Source organism: Anomaloglossus baeobatrachus, chromosome 10 (genome assembly GCF_048569485.1).
Source record: "Anomaloglossus baeobatrachus isolate aAnoBae1 chromosome 10, aAnoBae1.hap1, whole genome shotgun sequence".
Taxonomy (NCBI): domain Eukaryota; kingdom Metazoa; phylum Chordata; class Amphibia; order Anura; family Aromobatidae; genus Anomaloglossus; species Anomaloglossus baeobatrachus.
Window position 1 is genome coordinate 9,801,292 of NC_134362.1, and position 11,574 is coordinate 9,812,865.

Sequence of the window (11,574 nt, forward strand, 5' to 3'; positions counted from 1 at the left end):
TGTCACCAGACACCGCCATATTCATCCTGCAGGTGGCGCTGGTGATGGAGGAAATGTCAGAAGCAGAAGCTGTGGGCAGCACCGGCTCAGGGTCAGGGTAGCTGGGTCCATAAAGTCCAGCAGTATAAGTGTGTGCCCTGTCCAGCTGGAGTAATCCGGTCCCTAATCCAGCCAATTGGAAAGCACCACACCCTACTAAAACTTCCAGCATATTGGAGGAAACTGTCAGATGTAGCCTTGTGCTCCTCTGGTTCAGTTTGTTGCTTTTGTGACCTGTTTTGACCTCGGCCTGTTTACTGTAGACCTTCTCTATCCTCCTGGTTCTGACTCAGCTACTTGCCACTCATGGCAGCTGTAGCAATAACAAGGAACCCAGGAGCCCCTGTGTTGGTCCAGATACCTGTACATGGGTTAAAGGGTCTGCCAGCACAGAATGACTGTTCATGAGAAGTACAGGCACTGGCAGCTAATCATTAAGTGATATACTGTATGAACAATAACACACACATAAACATTACAATATAACATGTGATTCTATATTGTCCATGTTTTGTATTTCTCACCCATTCACCTTTTTTGTCTGTTGATGTATCTCAGGATCTGTAAATTGATGGCTGCGAGTAATGTCCATATTGTGTAAGGCGGTGGCCAGCGACCGGACAGCGAGATACATTTGGAAACTGTTTCCATGGGCTAATGATAGACAATGATGAAGCAATTTGTCAAATGAATGTGTTATGTTACATTTACGAAGGGGTGAACTAATTAATTTAGAAAACCTTTCATCCTTTCCCTTTTTTCCTGATAAACAACGAAATATTATAATCAAGAAATCTTCAAGGATCATGTCTTTAGCATTCTTCAAGATTTGGAAACTATTGAAGTAACTTTCCAGATTTGGTATTTTTATTGGATTTAGATCAAATAAAAAACTGAGGTTGAATACCTGAGGGTAATTTTGCATATTTACAATCTGAGAATAGAAGGTGGGATTGAGAATGAAGATCTTGTCATGTGTCACATTCATTATATTACTGAAAAATATCATTGTTTGAGAAGAAATAGTTCCGCATGTTATAATTATCTGGGCAGACGACTTCTTTATTATCTTGATGTTTTTCTCCGTAAGAATTTCATTATCAGGAATACTTTTCTTCCCATAACTTCCAAGTTCACTTTTTATAACAAAGTCCACGCAGATCTCATGGCTGGTGAGAAGGTTCGTCAGTAGACTTGTTTCTGTATCTCCAGTGTCATCATCAGAGCTTATGATTCCAACCCAGGTCCATCCAAAGTAGTGCAAAAAATGACATATGATGGAATACGTTGTGTAGTCATTGGGGACGGTCCGGAAAAATGACGGAAACAGAGATCTGTCACTAAGAAATGTGTCTGTTGCTCCGTAACTTATCTATTTTGAAAAAAAAAAGATGAGTAGATATTGAATTGATAGGGGAGGAACGAGTTAGGAAAGGTGCCAGCAGCCATGCACAACTTAATGAAATGTTGTTTGCAGGTGTATACTTCACAAAAGAAAAATGGGAACTTTTTTCCAGTTTCCAAAATTGAAATTATTATGTTAACAGTTTAAGCTGTGCTCCCTGCTGAGCTGAGCTTTTGCTGAGAACATGTCTGCCGACAACATGCTTGATCAGAAAAACCACCTCTCCCCTCCCCTCACTCTTTACTGGATCAGCGGTTCCACCAACCTAATCCACATCCACCAACAGAGATACCCAAGTGAACTTGGTCTGTCTCCTTTCTTTGGCAGATACCCTGAACCCTGACCCCATGGACTTCTGAGCCAGCAGATTGGAACTTTGGCAACAACTGGCTCCACTTGCCATGGGCGTACTATGTTATCCAGCCTCTAGTTTACTACTGGAGAGGGTAGTCAGCTTGGCAGTTGGCTTTCTCACATCTAAACCTTACGTTTGTGAAAATAAATCAGGTAAGGATCACTGAGGATTTTTATCACATACATCTGATCCCAATGAATAGATCGGCTGTAGCATCGGTTTGTCCATTATGTTCTACCAGTGCTGATGGCCCAACACCATCGGACATCTCCAGCCTTCCCATCATTTTATACACTGTATTGTTGCTGCCACCTCCACTGCCAAATAACAGTGAAATATTTCCTGCCTGTCTGCTGTGTTCTATATCTATACTGGATGGAGATAATTGGTGTGCACTTGAATAAGGAGAAAGTGCGTTAGGGTGAACACTTAGAAATGTCCACTAGTTGCCTGCTCCTGACCTTATTAGTGTAGATCAAATGCATGCACGAAAGAATAACACCAGACACACAGTGGATTGGTCCGTAAGGTCATCAATGGGACTGTTCCATGAGGTCATCCATGGGGTGGTCCTCTAGGTTGGCCAGTGGGTCTTTTCCCTTATATGATGATTCTTCTTACATCTGGACATTCCTTGTATACCAAAGCAGGGTGTGGAGAACAGGAAAGGGCAGCCATCTTTAAGTGGGTAACATGATTATATATCTCAATTGATTATGTAAGGTGAAATAATACGTTTCTTCAGTGATTTCCCACAACCCCCTACGTATCAAGGTTAATTAAGTATTTGATCCAATGGCCCTCCTCAACAGTCCACCCAAATACTTTATTAACCTACCATGGTCCCCTAACCCATCAGCCTCTAATACTTCAGCTGCAACTCTTTTCTTTTTGCTGCCCTTTAGACAAGCAATGCTAAGCCTTTGCCCCCTTTGGTACAAACTTGTTGATCAGAGATTCTGTTGTATTCACCATATTCTGACTGCCTAGTTGGGGACTGTAAAAGGCTGAAGGGGGCTGAGCTGCTCTATATCTACAGAATAACAAATCTCCTGAAAGTGGGAACTGATGTTTCTACTCCTTTCTCGATCATCTTTCTTACACAGGGAAAGACAGAACAAACAATAATAGCTATTCAAACTTATACATTGATCAAATCCCACGCACACAGTTCACAAAGGCATAGGTAACATCCCAATTCTTGGAACAGACTATTTAATGTAAAATAGCTCACCCAGTTTTTGAGATAAGTCGATTAAAAAGAGTAGGGCAATTGTAAGAATAAGCTTCTTACCTTTATGCTGCAGCTTTTAGCCTTACTGTTTCTGAAAGACTGATTCTCAGTCGACATCCGAGTGCTATCCGCATCCTCGGGACATTCCTACCTGAATACACCTGATTGTGTCACAACACTAATGGATCTTTTCTTTCTCGGATTCATAATGTACTACCAGGAGGCATTTAATAAGATTTCCCTTACACATGGATCCGATTATCTTCAGCAATACAGAGTAGCACTTTTACAGCTTTAAAATACCAACAAATAAGACAATAACAGTTATATGCAGGTGTGTGTTTTCCTTAAAAAGTCACTTAAACCCTTAAACTAATTGATTGGTTCAGGTCAGATAATGTTTTTCTCACCATGAGTCCTTATTTGTATAATGTTTCTTATTGTTCCCTTACCTTGTTTAGTTCCCGTGTATCATCCCCAATCTAGAATTTTTCTATAAAGTCCTATGTGAGATAATACAGCACTTTGTGTGTTGGGACCCTCATTCTGCTGTAATGATAACTTTTTACAGTGGCTTTTGTGTACAGATATGGGTTTCCCTCAAGCTTCATGGAAGTTGCTGTGGTCAGGAGAAGCTGGATCAGCCCATCTTGTCTTGGCTCATGGCTGTTTCTCACTTATCTTTGTTATCTTTTTAGGATCACCCAGTCCCCTGGCTTGAAACCACGTGCTCCTGACACTGATTCAGGTTCTGAAGTTGGAGAACACACATATCTATCATAGTGTATAGGCAGTTGTATAAGGCTCAGACATCACTGGTCAGGAGGATATCACACTGTATCTTTATATGGAGATCTATTTATTAAGGAAAGGAAAACAAACATTTGTTACATAATTTTCCAATGTCCATCATTATCTTGTGGATTGTTACATTTTGATATTCATTAAGCCTTTCCACCTTTTCACAGCTCTGTGGAGGGTGAGGAGTGTGGAAAGCTGCTAATTCCCAGATACTTTAAGATCTCTCTAGTGACCTCTGCTATAGAATATGTACTTTTACCACTTTTAGGAACTCCATTTTTCCATACCACCACCATCATGAGTTTTTCAGCAATAACATTTTCCGTACTGGATATGCCTCAGATCAAGCCTGAACAGAAATTCACACAACATGCACAGAACTCATACAAGCCATGTGTAGGTTTATATGACTAATTGGCAATCTCTGGAGCAGTAGAGCGGATGAGGGGTGTGTTTCTAAGAGGTCTTTACAGTTTTTCTACCTTGTATTAGGCCCACATCTTACAAGACTGGGTGTGTTTGAATACCTGGGTTCTGAGTAGAGTTGAGCGCGGTTCGAGGTTCTCCAGTTCTAGGCTCGAGTGATTTTGGGGCCTGTTCTAGATCGAACTAGAACTCGAGCTTTTTGCAAAAGCTCGATAGTTCTAGAAACGTTCGAGAACGGTGCTAGCAGCAAAAAAAACAGCTAATTCCTAGCTTGGTTTCCGCTGTAATAGTGTAAGTCACTCTGTGAATCACACTATTATGACATTTCAGTGTATAGTGTGCGTGAACAGCGCCTTCAGATCACTGCTGTTTCTATAATGGCGATCGCCATTTTTTTTTTTTTTCCTTGTCTTCCTTCCCTAAGCGTGCGCGTCTTGTGGGGCGGGCCAGCATGTCAGCCAATCCCAGACACACACACACAGCTAAGTGGACTTTTAGCCAGAGAAGCAACGGCATGTGTGATAGGATGTCCATGTCACATGTCCCTGCATTATAAAACCGGACATTTTCCTCCAGGACGCCATTATCTCTTCTGCGTCTTTGGTGTCAGACATCACTGTCGCAGCTCCATCCTTTGTCATATCGCCGATACAGCTGTATGCGCTCCATACACAGCGCTGGACAGCATAGGGATAGCACTTTCCATCAGTCCTTTTAAGGGCTCAAACCGGCAGGGTCAGAGCCATAGGTGACAGGTCCTGAAAACAGCGACAGCGTCTGTGTAGCAAAGGTCAGGGATTTCCTCCCTGCATTTCCCTATTAGGAGGGAATAGAAAGGCAGGCTTCCTTTCCTCTACCCAGAGCCCCACAATCCTGGCACTGTACCCTCCTGTCCTCTGCACACTCCAACTCATGATAACTAAGCCATTATACTAGCAAACACTCAGTGTACCTAGTGGCATCCTAAACGTGGCTATTGGACTTTGCTATAGTCCCACTAGTGCAAAGACATTTGCAGAGCGCATCTGCCTGCATTGCACACTCCAACTCATGATAACTAAGCCATTATACTAGCAAACACTCAGTGTACCTAGTGGCATCCTAAACGTGGCTATTGGACTTTGCTATAGTCCCACTAGTGCAAAGACATTTGCAGCACCTCTGCCTGCATTGCACACTCCAACTCATGATAACTAAGCCATTATACTAGCAAACACTCAGTGTACCTAGTGGCATCCTAAACGTGGCTATTGGACTTTGCTATAGTCCCACTAGTGCAAAGACATTTGCAGTACGTCTGCCTGCATTGCACACTCCAACTCATTATAACTAAGCCATTATACTAGCAATTTTTGCTGCCAGTTTAAGGGCCGTAGTTGCATTGTCAGGGATATTTATTCTTTATTATTCTGCTGTTAATAAAGCTAGACCACCACTGCAATCTACACCACCTCTCAATTTTTACTACCACATTTTCAGTCCACAATCTTGTCGCAATCAACATGAGTGGCAAAATGACAGATGCTGGTGGAAAGGGGAAGAGGCGTGGTGGAAAAGGCAAAAAAGGTTTTGTCCGTGGGGAAGGTGGCAAAGCTCCATTATCATCTGCTGAAGATAGACCATCTACCAGCAAAAGTAAGATGTCTACTACTTACCGTGGACAATCCGATGTGCTCCCTTTTTTACGGACACGAACAACAGGAACAAAGGTAGATGATGGCCAAAAAAGGAAAATGCTTGAATGGATCTCAAGTGGTCCAACAAGTGCCCTCTCAGCCACTTCAAGTACCGCATCCAAAAAACACCAGTCCTCTGAGTTGTCATCCCAATCAAACTTGATTTCTCCCAGCTCTGAAGTCTCCATCAGCCCTGCACAGTATGGTGGAACTGAGATGGCTGAGTCTGCAGAGCTGTTCAGTCACACTATAGCCTGGGAATCAGAGGTCTGCTCCCAAGCTACAGTGAGTACAGAACAGGAAATGGTCTGCAGTGATGCCCAGAACCTTTGTGACTCTGATTCAGGCCGTGAGTACCAAGTTTCTGAGCATAATGTTGACCCTTTGTCACAAACTGTAACACCTGTGGTTATAGACAATGAGGAACATACTGATGAAGATGAGACGCAGATACCCGATTGGGATGACAACTTAAATATTCGGTCAGGGCAAGAAGAGGCTCGGTCTGAGGGGGAGGGGAGTGCAAACACAACAATTGATGATGAAGTTCTAGATCCCACCTACTGTCAACCCACAGTCAGGCACTCGAGGAGGTCAACAGAGGTGGTGGAGGAGGATGCAACTGATGACGAAGTTACCTTGCGCCTTCCTGGACAGAGTCAGAGTACTGGTAGCACGTCTACAACTGCATCCTCAGCCACCACTCTGCCTCTGAGCATTATTCGGGGTGGATCAACAGGTCGCATGGCCTCTAAGCCTTGCCTAGCCTGGTCCTTTTTTGACATAGAAAAAGATCGCCCAAATTATGTGATCTGTAAAATTTGTCATGGTTCTCTTAGTAGAGGTCAAAACCTCAGCAGTTTGACAACTTCTTCCATGAATCGTCACATGAATAAATATCATATAGCCCGGTGGGAAGCTCACCGTGCTGCAATGCGGCCTAGCGGAGTGAACCATCCACCGCCTGCCCCTTCCAGTGCATCCGCGCGCTCGTCATCTTCTAGGACTGTGGGGACAGCTGTCACACCTGTTTTTCCACCCACAACTTCCACCACTGTAACCGCAACAGGCAGTTTGCTTGGCAGGTCGTCAGTTGGTTTGGAAGGGGAAACAAGTGAGTGTGTACAGCTCTCTCAGACATCGATAGCACCAACGTTGGATGAAGGCAACATCATGTCTCCGCCTGCACTTTCCTCACAAACCTGCATTTTTCCAGGGACACCCTACTCAACACCGTCTACACACAGCAGCCAGATCTCTGTCCCTCAGATGTGGTCAAATAAAAGGCCACTTCCTGCGACCCATGACAAAGCTAAGAGGTTGATTCTATCCCTCTGTAAGCTGTTGGCTACCGAAATGCTGCCTTTCCGCCTAGTGGACACACAGGATTTTAGAGACCTTATGTCTGTCGCTGTGCCCCAGTACCAGATGCCTAGTCGCCACTACTTCTCTAAGAAAGGTGTGCCCGCGCTACACCAGCATGTCGCACACAACATCACCGCTTCCTTGAGAAACTCTGTGTGTGAACGGGTGCATTTCACCACCGATACTTGGACCAGTAAGCATGGACAGGGACGTTACATGTCGCTGACTGGGCACTGGGTAACTATGGTGATAGATGGTGAAGGGTCTGCTGCACAAGTCTTGCCGTCCCCACGACTTGTGTGTCAATCCTCTGTCTGTCCAAGTTCCGCCACTGCTTCTGCATCCTCCACCTCATCTGGGTCCTCCACCTCCGCCCCAAGCCTGCCTGGTCAGGCCACCAGCGTTCTCACTGCGCAGAAGGAATCACGCACCCCTCATTACTATGCTGGCAGCAGAGCGCAACGGCATCAGGCGGTCTTTAGCTTGACATGTCTTGGGAATAAGAGTCACACAGCTGAGGAGTTGTGGTCAGCTCTGCGGTCCGAGTTTAATAAATGGTTGTCTCCACTCAACCCGCAGCCTGGTAAGGCCGTGTGCGACAATGCTGCAAACCTGGGTGCGGCCCTTCGCCTGGGCAAGGTGACACACGTACCTTGTATGGCTCACGTGTTGAACCTTGTCGTGCAGCAATTTTTAACACACTATCCCGGCCTAGATGGCCTTCTGAACAGGGCACGAAAACTGTCTGCTCACTTCCGCCGTTCAAGCGCCGCAGCTGAGCGACTTGCATCGCTCCAGAAGTCTTTCGGCCTGCCGGTTCATCGCCTGAAATGCGATGTGGCGACACGCTGGAATTCAACTCTCCACATGTTACAGCGACTGTGGCAGCACCGCCGAGCCCTGGTGCAATATGTCATGACATATAGCCTGGGCCAACGAGATGCAGAGGTGGGGCAGATCACCCTGATGGAGTGGTCTCAGATCAAGGACCTATGCACCCTTCTGCACAGTTTCGACATGGCGACGAATATGTTTAGCGCTGACAATGCCATTATCAGCATGACGATTCCAGTCATTTACATGCTGGAGCACACGCTAAACACTATTCGGAGTCAGGGGGTGGGACAACAGGAAGGGGATGAACTACAGGAGGATTCATATGCGCAAGACACAACAACATCACCAAGGTCCAGACGTTCATCATCACCAAGGCGCCAGGCATGGGACCATGGGGGACAGGGATCAACAAGGGCGCATGGTAGCAGGCGAGATGTTGAGGAAGGTGCAGGAGAACATGAAGAAATGGAGGACGAACTGTCCATGGACATGGAAGACTCAGCAGATGAGGGAGACCTTGGTCAAATTTCAGTTGAAAGAGGTTGGGGGGAGATGTCAGAGGAAGAAAGAACGGTTAGCACCTCTATGCCACAAACACAGCGTGGACTTGGTCCACATGGCTGCGCAAGACACATGAGTGCCTTCTTGTTGCACTACCTCCAACATGACCCTCGTATTGTCAAAATTAGAAGTGATGATGACTACTGGCTTGCCACACTATTAGATCCCCGGTACAAGTCCAAATTTTGTGACATAATTCCAGCCATAGAAAGGAACGCAAGTATGCAGGAGTATCAGCAGAAGCTGTTACTCGATCTTAGATCCGCTTTTCCACCAAACAACCGTGCAGGTGCAGGGAGTGAATCTCCCAGTTGTAACTTGACAAACATGGGACGGTCTCGTCATCTTCAACAGTGTACCCGTACCAGTAGCACCGTATCTGGTGCTGGTAACAGCAATTTTATGGAATCTTTTCATAATTTTTTTAGACCCTCCTTTGCAAGGCCACCAGAGACAACAAGTCTGACACATAGTCAACGGCTGGAGAGGATGATATAGGAGTATCTACAAATGAACATCGATGCCATGACTTTGCAAATGGAGCCTTGCTCATTTTGGGCTTCAAAGCTAGAAAAATGGCCAGAGCTATCCAGTTACGCCTTGGAGATTTTGTCGTGTCCAGCTGCCAGCGTTGTCTCTGAACGTGTCTTCAGTGCTGCTGGGTGTGTGCTGACAGATAAGCGCACGCGTCTGTCCAGTGACAATGTGGACAGACTGACGTTCATCAAAATGAACAAGTCATGGATCCAGAAGGAATTTACTACCCCTGTGTCATCCTGGGGAGAGTAAATGCTTGTGGATTTGGAATGTGCTTGATGCAAATCTAGCTGTGAAGTGTACAACTGGGGCACAAGTGCTGCCACTTAAGGAGTGGGTGTGTGTGGGGCACAATTTTTGGAAAAAAGGGAGGCTCCGCTTGGAGTAACCCTTGCTTGATGTGTTTTTAAAAGAAGCCAAGATGAACAGAGCTGGGATCAGGAAAGACTTTGCTACCTACCCCGGTGTCATCCTGGGGACGGTTAAGAATGGCGTATTTTTGAATGTGCTTGATGCAAATCTAGCTGTGAATTGTACAACTGGGGCACAAGTGCTGCCACTGAAGGGGTGGGTGTGTGTGGGGCCCAATTTTTGGAAAAAAGGGAGACTCCGCTTGGAGTAACCCTTGCTTACATTGTTTTTAAAAATGATCCAAGATGCACAGAGCTGGGATCAGGAAAAACTTATCTACCTACCCCGGTGTCATCCTGGGGACGGTTAAGAATGGCGTATTTTTGAATGTGCTTGATGCAAATCAAAACATCCTGTTTGCAACTGGGGCACAAGTGCTGCCACTGAATGGGTGGGTGTGTGTGGGGCACAATTTTTGGAAAAAAAGGGAGACTCCGCTTGGAGTAACCCTTGCTTGCTGTGTTTTTTAAAAATGATCCAAGATGAACAGAGCTGGGATCAGGAAAGACTTTATCTACCTACCCCGGTGTCATGCTGGATTTCTTGCTACTGCACATGTGCGAGCGCTGGAGACTAAGTCCAGATTTCTTGCTACTGCACATGTGCGAGCGTCGGAGACTAAGTCCTATCTTGGAGCCATTGCACATGTGCGGGTGACATCATCGCTGACACGAGGTCACATGTCTCTGACACCTTCTATGCCGATTGGTCGCTGGTCATGTGCTTGTGATGCCTTGCTCGGTGATAGGCCAGCATGACGTCACTCCTGTCGTTCTGGCAGCGGATTGGCTCTGGTGTCCTCCATCTTGGATGAGGCACAGAGTCTATATAAGACCCTGACACACGCCGCATGGCGCTCAGTCCTCTTGGTTCATGCATAAGAGTAGACGCTCTGTGCGCGTTCCTCTAGGCATTCCTCTGTCTATGCTAGGTGAGCGCTACCGGCAGGGTAGCGTTCTTATACCTTACAGCTTCGGCTGCTGTCCGTATCCTTACCTCTTAGGGGAGCGGACATAGGCAGGTGCCTGAGGCACATGGTCTGGCTGGGCCTTGTGGTTCGACTCGTAGGTGGACGTTGCCGCTAGGGTAACGTTCCTTATACTGCGTCTGGCAGTTGTTCGTATCCTCGCACACTAGGGGAGCGAACAGAGGTAAGAGCTTTGTGCGGCTTACGCTGCTGTTCGTCTCTTTTGCACCACTAGAAGAGCGGACCTAGGTAGGTGCCATTTCGCACACATTGCCTTTGTCTCTGTGATTATTAACAGAGATCATTCCACACACCCTCCAAGTAAGGGAGGAATTGCTTTACTTACTTATTATATCCTTCTGTGAGTTAACAGAGGTATTGCACTCTGCCATAGTCTGCAGCAGAGTCTTTGCACGGTGGACCCTGACTGTCTGATACTCCTTTAAGTTATTATCAGACAGCCCCCCGTAACATTAGGACTGAGCCAAGGGTCTGGCAGTTATGGCAGAATATCAGCAGTTACACCATTACATACAAGTACTTGAGTCACGGCTCAAGAGTATAGAGGATAAACCTCAGACCATGGTGACATCTGCACATGATCCTCGACTTGCTCTGCCAAACAGATATTCTGGCGATGCCAGATCATGTCGTGGTTTCATTAGTCAGTGTCAGATACACCTAGAGGTCAACTCTTCTCGCTTCTCTACGGAGAGGTCCAGAGTAGGCTTTATCATCTCCTTACTTCAGGACAAAGCCTTAGAATGGGCGACTCCCCTATGGGAGCGCTCTGATGTGGTTACTCTGAGACATCAAGACTTTCTTGATGCTCTTAAGGCAGTATTCATGGGTCTGCAGGTTACCCATGATGCGGCCCTGAGACTGTTAGATCTATCTCAGGGTTCGTTATCCACTAGTTCTTATGCCATTGCTTTTAGAACTCTGGTGGCAGAACTAGAT